The sequence below is a fragment of the Cotesia glomerata genome, linkage group LG3 (assembly GCF_020080835.1).
Source record: "Cotesia glomerata isolate CgM1 linkage group LG3, MPM_Cglom_v2.3, whole genome shotgun sequence".
Taxonomy (NCBI): Eukaryota; Metazoa; Arthropoda; class Insecta; order Hymenoptera; family Braconidae; genus Cotesia; species Cotesia glomerata.
The window spans coordinates 6,570,029-6,586,378 of record NC_058160.1 but is presented as its reverse complement, the minus strand read 5'-3'; the positions used below and the strand labels follow the sequence as shown (position 1 = coordinate 6,586,378).

Here is a 16,350-nt window from a genome sequence, read left to right as displayed (position 1 = left end):
TTGTTAATAGAAGAATAATAATTATTATTATTATTGCTATTATTCTCTACAATTAGTTAAGGAATTAAAAACGGCTCAATTATTTAATTGTATGCAATCCATTAATTAAAATATATGCAGTATCATTAGATGAGATTGTCGATGAAGCGAGAAAATGTTTCTAGTTAATTGCTAGATAGATTAATTAATTAAAGAGAGAAGTTAATTAACTAAGATAAATTTCATTTTATATAATTAAAATATTACTTATATACTGATAAATAACACTTTTTTTTCTTATTTTATGTTAAGGTAAGTACTCATCTGATGCGCAAGTGTTCCTCATAGTTATTTACTACAAAATGAAAGTCTTTCTATTTATATTACATGAAGATATTACTTTCAGAAGAATACTGTTTTTACATATGTCTTATATCATAAGCATAAATCATCAGTTATAAAAGAACCGTGACTTTCCCTATACAAAATGGAAACAAGATAAAGTGTCCTTTGCAGAGAAAGATGTAACTACTTATATGAATACATGTCTTCTTCAATGCGCATTGAATTTATCAATAAAACTATAAAACATTGTTATTAACAAGAAACCATTCTTAAAGTTTAAAACAATTTTTTTTATCCTGCATCACATGTGGGCTAAGATAAAAACAGTGATTATATTTTGTGGAAAAAGAAAAAAAATAACCGTGTCGGTGGATCAACACCTTTTAATTTGCGGTGTTAAAATTAGAGCCTCATGAAACAGAATCCCAAAATTTGGCCGTACTGAGTCCATAATCTCCAGCAAATCTTCCTCTCTTACTCGGCTATTATTCTTTTATAGCTTTTTTTTAGCGTGCATGTATAGTAGAATAGAATTGGATAAAACGGGGATACTGAACACAGAAAAAAAAAATGTTCTTGAATCAAGTATATATTTTTGAAGAGCTTAATATTCTTGGTTTGAGTAGAAAAATTCTTGATTTAAGGAAATTTTACTTAATTCAAAAATTTTTCGTTTTGATTCAAGACAATTACCCTCTTCAAAATTATATTCTTGGTTCAAGAATTTTTCTCTTGAATCAAGTTAATTTATTTTTCTGTGAATAAATTATGTATGATTTTTTTTTTTAATTCAGTTTATCGTTATATACAATTTTCAAGATTTTCGTAAAATTTTTAGCGTAAGTGATGAATTCTTAGCCACAAAAATTTACTAATTTTATCAACATGTAACAAGAAAAATTCAATAACGTGCTCTAGACTAAATTTTTGTTATAAATTTTTTATCTATAAAGTTAACTCTTTTAATGAATATTCTCACTTTTGATCAATTAGTTTTATGCCGTTTTTAATTGTCTAGTAAGATGTTATTCAAGTCAATAAGAATAAAAATATTCCATTTTCATTAAAGTTCTAGATAATTCATCTCTTTAAAATATCTATACCATCCAAATTTGAATATTAGTGAGTCGGAAGCATTATAAATAAGTATCTGTTCTAGTATTATATGAATTGTAGTTACATTGAAAGCAAAGCATAACTTTAAGAAAACATAGGGATCGGAACCAAGCCGAAAATCGAACCCGAATCTTCCTGATAATATGTCTGGAGTTGACTTGAGTGACGTCTTACTATACAAACCGAAACTATCTCATCAATTATTAAAATATTACAGATGTAGGAAGGAATATTTGAAATTTCCGACTGTCAAATTGCAAACCTCAAAAAAAGAAAAACACATTTTTAACTTCCCGCTAAGAAAATTGAAAATTTTCAAAAATCGGGAAGTTATTGTTTTTACCCCGTTTTTCGAAAATCGAGTTTTCATCAGATCTCGACGTTTTGAGGTCCTAGGAAGCTTCCCTGACTATTCCCGCAATGGTGTCTGTACGTCTGTATGTATGTATGTGTGTGTGTTTGTGTGTGTGTGTGTGTGTGTGTGTGTGTGTGTGTGTGTGTGTATGTGTGGATGTATGTAAGCCTCTCATAACTTTTGAACGGCTTGACCGATTTTATCGCGGTTGGTGCCATTCGAAAGGGTTTGATTAAACTTAGATTTTGAATACAAGTTGGACCGATTCGGACCAATAGATTTTGAGAAATCTTAAAAAAACTGCGAAAAAAAAATTTTCGAAATGTGGTTTTTTTTGAATAACTTTTAAACGGCTCGACCGATCAATTCCAAAAACTAATCAGCTCTTAACATCAAAAAACCACGTCGATCGCCACCAATCTGGTCGAAATCGGTTGATTCGTTCGTGAGTTCTCGTTGACAAAAGAAATCGAAAAAAAGTGTTTTTTTCGAATTACACCGAAACTTTCGGTACTATCAATTTGTGTGTAAAAATATATCATACACGGAGAAAAAAATTTTGCTATAGGAACTCTATAAGTAGTTAGTTAGTTGTAAAAACTTTCAGTAGGTTAACGTACTCTTATGGTACCGTTTGGCTCCTGCAACTCTACATCGTTGAGCTCTGAGAGCTAAACGTTATTTACCTCTCACAACTCTACAAGATCGTTCTGAGACTATAACAAATTTTTGGCAGTCTGCTTAATAATTTTTTTTACGATTTAGCATTGATAATTTAATAAATAAATGCGGCAGAACGAATTTATATTGCCAAGAATAATTTTATATGACAAATAAGAATAGTATTATAATAGAAATAAAATAATAATAGAACTTATATTACAAATAAAAATTATTTGTAAAATAAAAATATGGTCGTCACAAAATTATCTTATTTTCTTAATTATATCAATAAATATTGGACATAAAATCATTACCGTATATGCACGAGAAAAGATAAATAAACGAAAACAAATTTTATTTTGTGTTAAATTGGGTCTTTTTAATGTATTCCGATAACTTATCACTTATCACAATATATTCAACTAATAAATTAAATTAATAGTCACTGCAAATGAACCTTGAAAAACCATAAATACAAAACTGTTCTAACGAAATTCAATTTGACAAAAAAAAAAACCTATTTCCTTAAATAAATAAATTAGGAAACTTAATTGTCCTTATATATTTTTAATAATATGGATTAGTAACAAAATAATTCTGTTTGTCATTTTAGAAGGTTATGAAATATGTCAGCGCACTCCATTACTGCGCAACGTAGAGCGTTCCCAACTATACCATTTGGCTCTGAGAACATTCTCATAGAGCTCTGAGAGCTCAACAACATTGAGTTATCAGAATTAAATAACATTATGTTACTGTAACTCTACAACGAATAGTAAACCGTGTATAGTTGTGGTAACTCTACAGTTAGGTTACCAGAACGAAATTTTTTTTTCCGTGTAGAATTTGAAAAACTGCGTCGAATGCCGCCAACCGCGTGAAAATCGGTTCATTCATTCAAAAGTTACTGCTGTTTGAATATTCAAAAAATAGTGTTTAAACTTTTATCAGACTTTTGAGCTCGGAGAGCTCAAAACTACACGAAAATTATATTTTTGAGCTCTTCAAGCTCAAAATTGTAATACGTGCAATTTTGAGCGCTTAATTACGAAAGTAGCGGGAAGTTGCAGGGATGGCCTTCAGAGTCAACCGTTTTCCTAATTTTTTTCTATAGTCAATATAATACGACTGCACAGTAAAAAATAGGAAAATGGTTGATCCTGAAGGCCATCCCTGCAACTTCCGTCAATTATAAACCTAAACGCTTGAAATTGCACTTATGACGTTTTTAACATAAATACAATTTGTGTGTTATTTTAAGCTCCCCGAGCTCAAAAAAATAACTTTTGTATGTTTTTGAGCTCTTCGAGCTCAAAAGTTTGATAGAAGTTAAGTAAAACACTATTTTTTGAAATTTCAAATCGGAATAACTTTTGAATAAATGAACCAATTTTTGCGCGGTTGGTGGCGTTCGACGCAGTTTTTAAGCTTCATCAAGAATCTTCAAGTTTAAATTGATAGAACGAAAAATTTCGGAGTAATTTCGAAAAAACACTTTTTTCGGTTTTCTTTCGTCAACGATAACTCACGAACGAATTAACCGATTTTGACCGAACTGGCGGCGATCGACGTGGATTTTTGATATTAAGATCTGAAAAGTTTTTGAAATCGATCGGTAAAGCCGTTTAAAAGTTATCTCAAAAAAACCACATTTAAAAAAATTTTTTTTTGTAGTTTTTTTGCGATTTCTCAAAATCTACCAGTCCGAATCGGTCCAAATTGTATTTTAAATCTAAGTTTAGTCAAGCCCTTTCGAATGGCACCAACCGCGATCAAATCGGTCAAGCCGTTCAAAAGTTATAAGAGGTTTACATACATCCACACACACACACACACACACACACACACACACACACACACACACACACACACACAGACCATCGCGGGAATAGTCAGGGACGCTTCCTAGGACTTCGAAACGTCGAGATTCGATGAAAACTCGATTTTCGTAAAACGGGATGAAAACAATAACTTCCCGATTTTTGAAAATCTTCGATTTTCTTAGCGGGAAATTAAAAATTGTTTGTATTCTTATCACAAATTGTGTCAAAATTTTTTATATTTAAAAGTAAATACCCACGAGTGTTTATTTGCGAATAAACTTCGTCAATGTGTAAATTGAATTTTATATGAAGTGTCAAACATGATTTATCAATAAATTTCCAGATAATTTTCGTTAAATAAATAACCAGAGTACTAAACAATCTCGTAAATAGCAAAATGCCCAAACACTTTAAAAATATTCAACCGCATATATTCTTATAAATTGAGGAATAATTTAAAGTATTTTCAGCGAAATTTATCGACATAGTAAAGATTCTTGATTTTATTTATGCAAATTAAAATTACAAATTGTTGACATTGTTCTACTTTACGATCGGCCTTGGATGATGAAGATGAAGCTGAAGGAAATATCTAACTCACTTTACCTGTTCACACATGTATTTATGCAAAATTCTTGCTCGTATTCTCTGATATATGCTTCCATCGAATCGAGCAAAGCCGATAAACTCTACACGTGATAATTTATTATTTTAAAATATGAGTAAGTGTAGTATGAATTCATGTATTTTATTCCGCTTGTATGTATTAACATACTCTTCAATATCGAGTACATGTTAATTAAACATAAAACATTGCTTTAAAAATTGCCATTTTTATGTTAAAATTTAAAAATTTCAGAAGAATTATATTTGAAAATTCATTATCCTTTAATGAATTTATTTTACATTGGTAAATTTACTGTGTTAGATTATACACCGAAGTATTTACATACCGGCAAAGCGAAAATAAAAAATAGGAAAACAACTGTGAGATAGCTAGTAAGAGCAAATAGCAAATATGTATAGAGAAAGTGGGAGAAATAAGAATAAGAGGGTGTTGGTTTAGTTATCTTTTAAGGCACTCCTGGTAAGGTCTATACTAAGTAAGTAGAGTGTACTGGTAGAGTAGTTGTTACAATATTGTTGTTGTTGTTGTTATTGTTATAATACAATGGAATTTAGGAATTTTACAATAGTAGTACCGGTATGTCTAGTTCGGGCAAGAACTTAAACTGGGTGGACGAGATTTATGATATCGATAATAAGCATACCGCCAGCACAAGGAATAACTCGATTGCGAATCGCGTGAAATCTCGATTTATCGACGTTTAATATACAGTATTTGATTTATATTTTAAGTATAACACATTTAAAACTTATAATCTCCATTTGATTAATGATTTGCAAAGTTTACTATCAAAATTTAATAGTTATTTTAATACGTATTTATATTATTCAAAGCCAGATATAATCCCCACAGAGATTTTATTCTTTTTTCAAATATAAATTTAAATTATTATCATATCGACTGATACATAACATAAATGATAGAAAGTATTATCCGTCAAAAAAATTGTTCCTGCTACAAGACTAGTCCCGTGTAGTATAGAAGCGACAAGAGCATGTTACTGAGCTAAATTATTAATCGCTACATGCTGCGAATTTGATGCTTAAATTATTGTCATGGGAAATATTTTATAGTGTTCAACTTTGTAACATATGGTGTGGTAGCTAGTTTCAGAATTATTTATAATTATAACTTTGTTCGTAATTACCGTTAATTTTAGAAAAAAAAACTAACAGATGTAATCAATTAGGAAATAGTTTATTTTATTGTGGAGAGATTAAACAATACAGCAAAGTATTGTAACTACATTGTATATCCTGAAACAAATATATACTAACAATTACTATCGACTACTATTGCATTGAATAATGAATGCTGCAGGAATGATGATGAAGACGATATATCAATAAAATAAATCTTCAAGGCTGTAATTTATCAGAATTTATGAGACAAATATTATTGTTAACGATAAGAATTATTGTCATACGGCACAGGAGTCCTTTTACTACTGCTGATATTTATGCTGTATTGTAGTATTTATATTTATTATTCGTATCTCAAATGCTTAAATGAGCTGTTGATTACAAAACAAATAATTTTTTGCTTAATTTCAAATTATATTAAGCACCAATACTTTTTTAGAGATGTAAATAAAGTGCTTTTCACTCTCGCTTTTCGTCTCCACCATATTGAAAATCATGTTTCGTATGCGCAGGTCTGCGCAATGGATTAAAAAGTTTTGAACATTGAATAAAACTAATTTCTAGGTTAGCCTTTGCGGGTTTATGACTGTAAAGGTGTTCCAAAAGGTATCATGAATTTTAATTTCAAATTTTCATAACGTGCGTACACGGAGAAAAAAATTTTGCTATAGGAGTTAGTTAGTACTATATAGTAGTTAGTTAGTTGTAAAAAGTTCCAGTAGGTTAACGTATTCTTATAGTAACAATACCGTTTGGCTCCTGCAACTCTACATCGTTGAGCTCTGAGAGCTAAACGTTATTTACCTCTCACAACTCTACAGGATCGTTCTGAGACTATATTAAATTTTTGGAAGTCTGCTTAATAATTTTTTTTTACGATTTAGCATTGATAATTTAATAAATACATGCAGCAGAATGAATTTATATTGCCAAGAATAATTTTATATGACAAATAAGAATAGTATTATAATAGAAATAAAATAATAATAGAACTTATATTACAAATAAAAATTATTTGTAAAATAAAAATATGGTCGTCACAAAATTATCTTATTTTCTTAATTATATCAATAAATATTGGACATAAAATCATTACCGTATATGCACGAGAAAAGATAAATAAACGAAAAAAAATTTTATTTTGTGTTAAATTGGGTCTTTTTAATGTATTCCGATAACTTATCACTTATCACAATATATTCAACTAATAAATTAAATTAATAGTCACTGCAAATGAACCTTGAAAAACCATAAATACAAAACTGTTCTAACGAAATTCAATTTGACAAAAAAAAAACCTATTTCCTTAAATAAATAAATTAGGAACTTAATTGTGCTCATATATTTTTAATAATATAGATTAGTAACAAAATAATTATGTTTGGCATTTTAGAAGGTTATGAAATATGTCAGTGCACTCTACTACTGCGCAACGTAGAGCGCTCCCAACTATACCGTTTGGCTCTGAGAACAATCCCGTAGAGCTCTGAGAGCTCAACAACATTGAGTTATCAGAACTAAATAACATTTTGTTACTGTAACTCTACAACGAACAGTAAACTGTGTATAGTTGTGGTAACTCTACAGTTACGTTACCAGAACGAAATTTTTTTTTCCGTGTATTTAATTATCACCAAAATTAGCTGGTCATTTTTGGATCATAGTTCGATCCAATTGTTAAAATTGATGGAAAATTTATTTTCTTTTTTATTGAAGATCAAGTATGATGTAAGTGCAATTTATCTAATTTTATTTCGAAATTAATATGATCGTGATATGGCAGTAAATAATATAAAAAATTTTATTCAAACTTTCAAAAATTTCACATTGTTCATTTACATTGGAAGACCTTCACATGACCAAAATATCGTTCGATAATGACGTATAACATATGTTTAAACTTTAAGTTGGAGCAAATCGCTACTGTGCCTCTGAATTTAATTTCATTAAGCACTTAAATTTAATTTAAGCATTTTCACTTCGATTAAAGCAAGTTTTGGAATAAAATGATGCAGTAGCAGCCCAAATCGACTCCAGTCGTTTCAAGTTTCAGACCCACAACCGAAAAAATTGAAAAAAAAAATGAACATAAAAGGAAAAAAAAACAATTTAATATATCGATAAGGTGGATGATTAGGACGTAGTTGATCGAGACGTCTCTGGTGGTCGTATTACTCTTTATCAAGACAGAGTTTGCGAGACAGAGTGAACGAGACAAGGATAGACATGCCCGGGGTGTATTACCCTTGCGTTCTGTTCACGACCTCCTGATGCTGATGGATACTATGGACCCTGTAATTATAAGGGACCGGTTTCTTCTGTTGGTTGCTGGTACCACCTACGGTATAGACCCGAGGGAACGAAATCTCCCCGAGAATAATTTTATGGAGCATCACTACCACCACTACCCTCTTTCTCCTTCAGCTTATTTTATCCTTACCTACCAGCACCTTATTTTATTATTTTTACTCTCGATCGTCATCACTCTCTCTTTCTTGATCGTTTTGCGTTCACAAAATATCCATATACGCTCGATTTTACATGCGTTGCCGGCAAATCCCCTCAGGCACAAGATGAAAGAAAGCCAGCGAGACAGGGTTCGAGTGAGAGACGAGAGACACGTACACAAGAGAAATGAATATCTCATTATTCATGAGAAGAGTAATGATGATGATGGATCGAATGACCTGAGTATATGTATATATAAATATATGCAATCGTTACTTTTTAATTTCTTTTATCGTACTCATATCTTATACTCTTTAAGTATCTTTATGCCAACATTAGTTTTATTTAAATGCCAAAGCTAAAAAATAATAAACTCAAATTTATTTTATTATTTAAACCTCTAGTTATCGTTACTTATTGATAATTAATAATCATTTATTAAATATATGATAATGCAAATCTTCAAACACTGTCTTTATATTTTTCTATCCTCATTAATTTTATGCTAACTATAATTTAATGAAAGTTTAATTTTATCCTTACTTTGTTTATTTTGTTTTTTTTTTCTTTTCAAGTGTGATTTAAAACAAATTAATCATTCCAATCAACTGTTATAAACTCACAACTTGTCAAGAAGATTAAATACACGTTATCGTTAAAAGTTTTAATAATAACAGTCTACTCTATAAAAATTATCTGCAACAAAAACTCGTTAAATAAGAATTATAATCACGATCCAAATGTGCTGTGTCAATTATTTTTAAATTTTATTTAACTTTAAGGATAAATTATAATCAAGTTGTCAAAATTTGTGTCTTGTAGATCAAAATATTTCATTAATTACAACTTAGTATTGATATTAACGATTGGATTTTTTTATGTCAACTCTGTGTAATAATATATAGACTACTGTTTGGTAATATTTCATGTGCAAGTACTTTGTTAAATGATATGGTGTACACCTTAAACGCGGACCGGTATAGTCACTTTTGACCCTATAAAATACTAAATTTTGAACGATGCTGAGGTGTACGATTTTCTTTGTTTTCCCAAATGATTAAATTTATTTTGAGTTAAAATCTTAACTGAGGATCGTAAAAGTTAAAACAGCAATGTTTAAAGGTATAGTGCAGATTCACACCGTACTTGGTGCAAATACTGCCATGTCTCTGGACATTAAATTGATCAGAAAAAATTTAATTTAAAATAATAATTTACAAGTTTGATAATAAATTCGATAACTATTAACAAAAGTTACTCAATACTTTTATAAAATACTGGTGAAACATTTGACTTACATGAAAGAAGATTAAATAAACAGCCATAAAAGTGATCTTAGAAACGTTTTACTTCACATCCCTTAAAAAATTTATTAACATATTTTCCATACCTCTAACATAAAAGATAAAGCATAAGTATATAGAATCACCAGTTTAGTGAATATGCGTACATAATATTCAGTTGTTGTAATATGGATGTGTAATCACGTTCAATTGAGATGGTAAAATGATGACACGATAGAGTGAAGGCGTGCAAATATTTGTCGGCCACCTCGACGAGCATTATCAAGATCTACAGATGCAGATCTCAAGGCTAAATCTCCTTTTATGCATATGTATACATACATATACTTAGACATATTGTGGATGTTATGCATGTGTACATCCATACTAGATCAAATCAGAATTGTACGGTGAAATGCGAATGAGAATCTGAGTACCTCGAATCTATTTCTATTCTTGGTAGAACGTGGGCGAGTTCTATCGTTATCTTTAAGATTCAAGTCTTGACATAAATATCTGCCTACGTATCATCATACTAAATTAAACATAGTTTAGTAAATGACCATTTACATTTATTAAATAAATTACTTGCACATTTATGCGAGAAATATCACAATTTCCTCTCAAACGTAAAAATTTAAATAAATCAAGCGGAGCTAAGTAAAAATCTGATAAAAAAAAAAGAAAAAAGAGGGATAGGGCAGGGTGTAAGATTGAAAACCAAAGAACAGACAATATATCTTGGCACAGGTCAGCTGACAGTGGATGTCGTTGGAATGAGTAGAGGGACTGCTACAAGCAATTTGTATTCTCTTGAGAGTCACGCGCGGATACTACATACTGTACTCTACTATGCTGAGGATGGTTGCGTGATCAGATACCTCGGTGTCATCTAGTCAAGTCAAGTCAGTTAGAGAGTCTTTGAGATGTCTCCACATTGATCAGAGAAACGAGACTAAGGACTGCGGCAATGCGTTTGACTTTCGCACTTTGTTACGCAGCGGTAGGTCCATCAATGCTATCTTTTATGTGTCAAATCTTCAATCCTTATTTTATCATCACGCTTTCTATTCATTCAACACATTATTCATAAGACTTGCTGAAATAAAAAGTCAAACAGTATTTTCGAGAGAAAATTTTCTGATTTGGCGTGATATATTCAAATAAACAATTTTATGGTCTGGTATTAAAATTGGCCACATTAGGACATATTTAACTTGATATGGCTTGGAGGCGTACACTGAAAAAAACAATAAATAAATAAAAATAACGATTCAAGAAAAAAAATCTTGAACCAAAAAAATCATTTTGAAGAATTTCATCGTCTTAAATTAAAATGAAAAATTTTTTAATCAAATAAAATTTCTTAATTTAAAAACTTTTCTACTTGATTTAAAATATTTTACTTTTTAAAATGATTTGTTTGGTCCAAGATTTTTGCTTTTCAATCAGATTGATTTTTTATCAGTGTATAATCGCTGAATTCTCTACACGGAAAGAAAATTGAAGGAGTTTTTACTATTTTACTATTGTAATTTTTACTAAATAAAATAGTAACGGTGGACTATACTTCTCATTTAGTAATTTTTACGATCTACTATTGTAAATTTTATCCAACAAATAAGACTAGCAAGAGTCTTAAAAAGTCGAATACTATAGAGCAAATTATACAATATGTGTTTGTGAACTTTACAATTCAACTATTGTAAAAATTCACAGTTGGTTTTTTTAAAAGAAATATTAGGGAGGGAGAGAGATAGAAGGTTGGACTAATTGGTACCTGTACAGTAATCGAAAAAAGAAACCGACATTTTCGTGCTATCTGGGAATCGAACCCAGAACTCTGTGTTGGCAGTCAGAGACTCTCCTTCTACGCTATCCGCGGTAACCTAAGACCCATATCCTTTAACATTTACATAAGCTCGGAGTCTAGCGCTGTGCACGGCCATCACTCACACTAATTGAGAGACATTCCAATTTAACTATTGTAAAATTTGCTATAGTTCTATTGGAAAGATACAGAGGCAGCACTGGAAATTTTCATCTCTTACTTTTTACAATAGTAATATCGTATTTTTTCATGAATAAATAGTATTTTTTCTTCTAAATTATTTGACAATCAATAGTAATAAAAGTATAGTCCAGCTTTACAATACTTGTATCGTAAATTTTCCCAGAAATTTTTTCCCGTGTACTTACAATAAAGTTAACTTTGAAATGTTATTTTAAAATAAAAATAATTTTTTTATTCTCTTAAGAAATTTATCTGAAATGAGTTTTTGGTTTAATCAACTATAAAACTTATAAATGGTCATAAATAAAAATTGGCCGTATCAGAAAATTTTTGCAAGAGTTGGTCTACCAAAAAATTCTATGGGAAAAAACAACAGAAGAAAGATTCACTATCATTAGTAATTTTTTTTTAATGTTCATAACTTTCCAAAGAAGAGCCGTATGTAAAATAGCTAATTCGCAGCATCTGCAAAGCGAGAATTTAGTCTTGAACCAAAAATAAAGATTAGTATTAGCGATGAAAACTAATCAATATGGATAGAAGCCCTCTCGACATAACAGGAGGTTAACTTCCACTTTCGTGACCCCGAGTAATTTACATTGCAAAGTCTGTTGGTTTTTTTACCCCCGAGCTTGCGAGAGCGACCACTGCTAGTGACATCTATCATCGAGTGGTGAAGTAGCTAATCGATGGGGACATGCTGCTGTCAATCGCAAGATAAGTTTTTCAATTTAATTATATAGTTTATGAAGATGAATAATTTTAAAATGTGAGAGAATCCCGGTATTGCGTGACTGCGTGTCGTACGACTTGAGGCTCAGAAAACTATGGAAGATGGACGGAAGAAATTTAAAATATACTGCCAGAGATGAAGCTTAAAGTAAATATAATCGAAAAAATAACTTTGAGTGTAAAAAAATATTAAACGAGGGAAATAATAGGCCGGGGATTACATCAATCTTTCTTACCGTCGTTTGCCTGGACCTTACCCTATAAGTCTGCGTGACTTTGTATCGTTTGAAAACGCTGTTAACTTACTGAATGGAGCGCTAGAAATTTACGAGCTCGTAACTTTATAATTTAATAAAGATCATTACGAATCTCGAAATGTTAAAAAGTAGTTCTTTTCTTAGACTTGTGATTTTTGTACCTTTTTTTAACCAGAAATCTTTAAAAATATATAGTTAGTGTTACTCTTTCAGCAGAATAAATTAGTTCAAATGTTTAATAATAGTTATAGTAAAAAATTATTCCAGAATTGAATCGTAGAGATTTTGGATCGATGTTAGTAAGTAGAAGATTCTGTCATAATTAGGGCTGTTTGAATCTTATTTCGAATATAAGCAAGAGTGAGGATCATGACCTTATAATATTACGTTTGACATCTGGTTAAAAATGTACCCATACCCTCAGACAATTAACGTTAAGTCTACAAGAATTTTATTTTTTAACTATCATAAAAACTATCAAAATTTTAATACTCTGTAGGACTTTTCAGTAATTTTTTGAAAATGTCGATAGTAATTTTCAAACAGTGAGCTAGTTTTAATATTTTAATATTTTTATGTTGAAAATTGTACTAATCAAGTAAATTGTAAAAATTTCAATACCTTACCTTTAATTTATAAATTATACAGCGCAATTTATTTTGTGTCATATTATAATTTAAACATTTAATGTTATTAGTAAGTACTTAGCGTAAAAGTGTATAACATTAATGTATTATTGCTTTAATGTATGCCTTGGCATTAAAATTGAATAAATAAATAAATAAAAATAAATATAGAAGCAGAGACGAACAATTAGTTTTTAAAATTTTCTACTTGTGCAAATTTAAATGTAATTCTTTCAAAATTATTTATAAATCGAAAGGAATTGAAAAATTATTGTACAACTATGTCAATTAGTATCAATATGACAATAATAGATTATTTAAAATTCGAATTTTGAAAGAAATTAAAAAACGTTTATTAATTGTAATTTTAAAATTTCTAAATACGCATTTTATATTAGAATTTTTAAACGAGTCAAAACTAGTTTTTATTTTTATTCAAAAAAAGAAATAAAAAATTTACTTCAAATATTTACTTAAAATTAAAAATTTACTTAAATTTAATTTAAATCCGTCTCGGTATGAATTTCACCCCCGGAGGAGGTAAATCAATTAAAAATCATTAACTCCGCATTCAGTCCGAAAATTTATTACAGTGTTAATTATTATAGAAGTTGATAACTGAATAAAAAGAGTATTTCTCATGGATTTAAATCTTTCACACGCATTGTGAACATTTAAAAAAAAAACCCCTTCAATCTAGCACTGGTCTTCAGCACATAATAAAATATTAGCATTAAAAATAACACGATTTTCATAAATAATTCCAGATAAATAAGGAAAAAGGAAGTCGGTTATAACAACGCAAAGCATTGAAGAGTACAAGAGATCCTTAGCTGTCGTGGTTAGGCTTGGGAAACGTGTCTTCCGGGTCGCTAAGCAACCACATAACTGCCTTAGTAGGCAAGCGTCGAGCTCGTGGCAAAGAGGAAGCGCGAAAGGGAGAGCTTTTGTCTTGAGATCAAGAGGACTCTCTGTACTTCTCGCGAGCACCACGGTTCCTCGCCCTCATGTCACGAATAAAGATCGAGAGGTCGGGACGCGCCGAGAATTAAATTTCTCTTAGGATCTGCATTTTGAGTATACAAATTATATCCACGTCAACTATGTCCAAGTGACAATGTCAATGACAATCTAAATTTTAAGTAGTAGTTCCATTGTCAATAAATTTATGTAATAACTTACCATATTTATAGAAATAACCCCGTCTCTTGATTTTGCGTCTATGAACAATCAATTATGCACCATCTGGAACATAAAACATAATTATGATAAATTAACACAAATCATAAAAATAATTCAGGAAAAATTTATTGTATTCTTTTAATATTGTAGACTAAATATTAAAAAAATGGAGAATTTTTTCTTCTCAACCAAGAGTTTTATGTTCTCGATTTAAGACTGAATTTCTTACATTACAATAACTACACGGAAAAAAGAAAACTCGAAAAATTACAGTATAAAATGTAAAATCGGTTCCGTCGTAATCAAAACTAGAAAAATTACAGTTTGAAATAACATTTTTCTAAATTCAATTTTTTAATTTAATATTCAGAGCTTTCAATGTAAATATTACATTCTACAATGTAATTTTTATAAAATCTGTAATAATTACATTAGAAACTGTAATTTTTCAAGTTTTCTTTTTTCCGTGTAAACATCTCGAAACAAAAGTGAAATTTTGAAAAAAATATTTTTCTGGAATCAAGTAGTTTTTTTTTTTTCTTAATGTAATTTTTAATCGTTTTTTTAGTATAAACTTTTGTAAAACTACCAATAAAAAATTTAAAAAGTTCTTAAATCAAAATTTTGGAAATTAAATTTTATTTTCAAAATTTATATAGTAAAATTATCAACTGTGACTTTAAATTCAATTTTTATAGTATTGATAAAAACGGTCATTTACTATAAAAACAATTGCAAAATAAATAGTTTTATACGATGTAAGAAAAACATTCCACCTATTATGAAATGTTTTTAATGGTAACAGTTTTATATCGAAATATAAATAAATATTATATTATGTATGTCAAGTTTTATAGATGTTTCGCTTTTTCCATACACTTAATATGCATGAGAAGTTGTACATAAAATAACATATTGATAACACATTCATGTAATCGGCTCCCAGCGAAGAATCCAAGTGTGTTATTTGTAGTTAACCCTTTGTCACTCGCGTCTTTTTTAGTTTCTCGCTCGCACTATAGTGAGTCTCTATAGGTTGAGTAGTTGTTAGGCGGCGATCTGCTCATGACGCGAGTGACGAAGGGTTAATTATAAAAAACTTTTAGAAAGTAAAATTTTTCTAACGATTTAAAAACAATAAATTTGAATCTCGATTGTTTAAAAATAAATATCAATTAATATGAGGTATTATGTATCTCTTGAATTTTTTCTTCTCATTATCATGCTTTCAGTTAAGCTGGTTAATAATACACGAACACACGACGTCTAATTTCATAATCCGTTTATACCAGTTGCGATTCTATGTTAGACTGGCAACTGCTTCACAACAGATAAACTATAATTGTTCTATGCAAATACAGTCACATATCTCGTGAGTGAAATTGAGACAAATTTCTAGGCAAAATTATCATTAACTAGTGATTTAATAATGTAATAAAATTTATTATAATAATCATGCGAATCAATGTAATCTGAGATCTTTTTTGCCGTCATTAAATTTATTAACACTTAATAAAATTCTCTTATTGGCTCTATTCCTGAATCAAAGTAATAGTTTTTATCTCAATTTATTATTTTGTTGATCATCAAATAAATTGATACGAATTCTTACATCACAGCTGCACTAAAAATCTGGAATTAAATGAATAAAACATAGAGCCAGATAGTGGGTATACGTCAACATTATTAAGTGCTAAGTTATAATATAATATAAATACACACTTCTTGTGTTTATATAAGTATGAGAATCATTATAT

The 16,350-nt window shown here is 29.6% G+C and overlaps 1 protein-coding gene across 6 annotated transcripts in view; it reads right to left on the bottom strand.

Moving 5' to 3' along the window:
• The window catches only part of LOC123261762 (SH3 and multiple ankyrin repeat domains protein 3), a 116,258-nt gene extending 101,602 nt beyond the window's left edge, over nt 1-14,656 (bottom strand). For all 6 annotated transcript variants that reach the window (XM_044723536.1, XM_044723541.1, XM_044723539.1 and 3 more), the window contains exon 1: nt 14,594-14,656. The gene's annotated coding sequence lies outside the window, so the exon portion shown is untranslated. The remainder of the gene's footprint in view (nt 1-14,593) is intronic.
• Nucleotides 14,657-16,350: the final 1,694 nt, after the last annotated feature.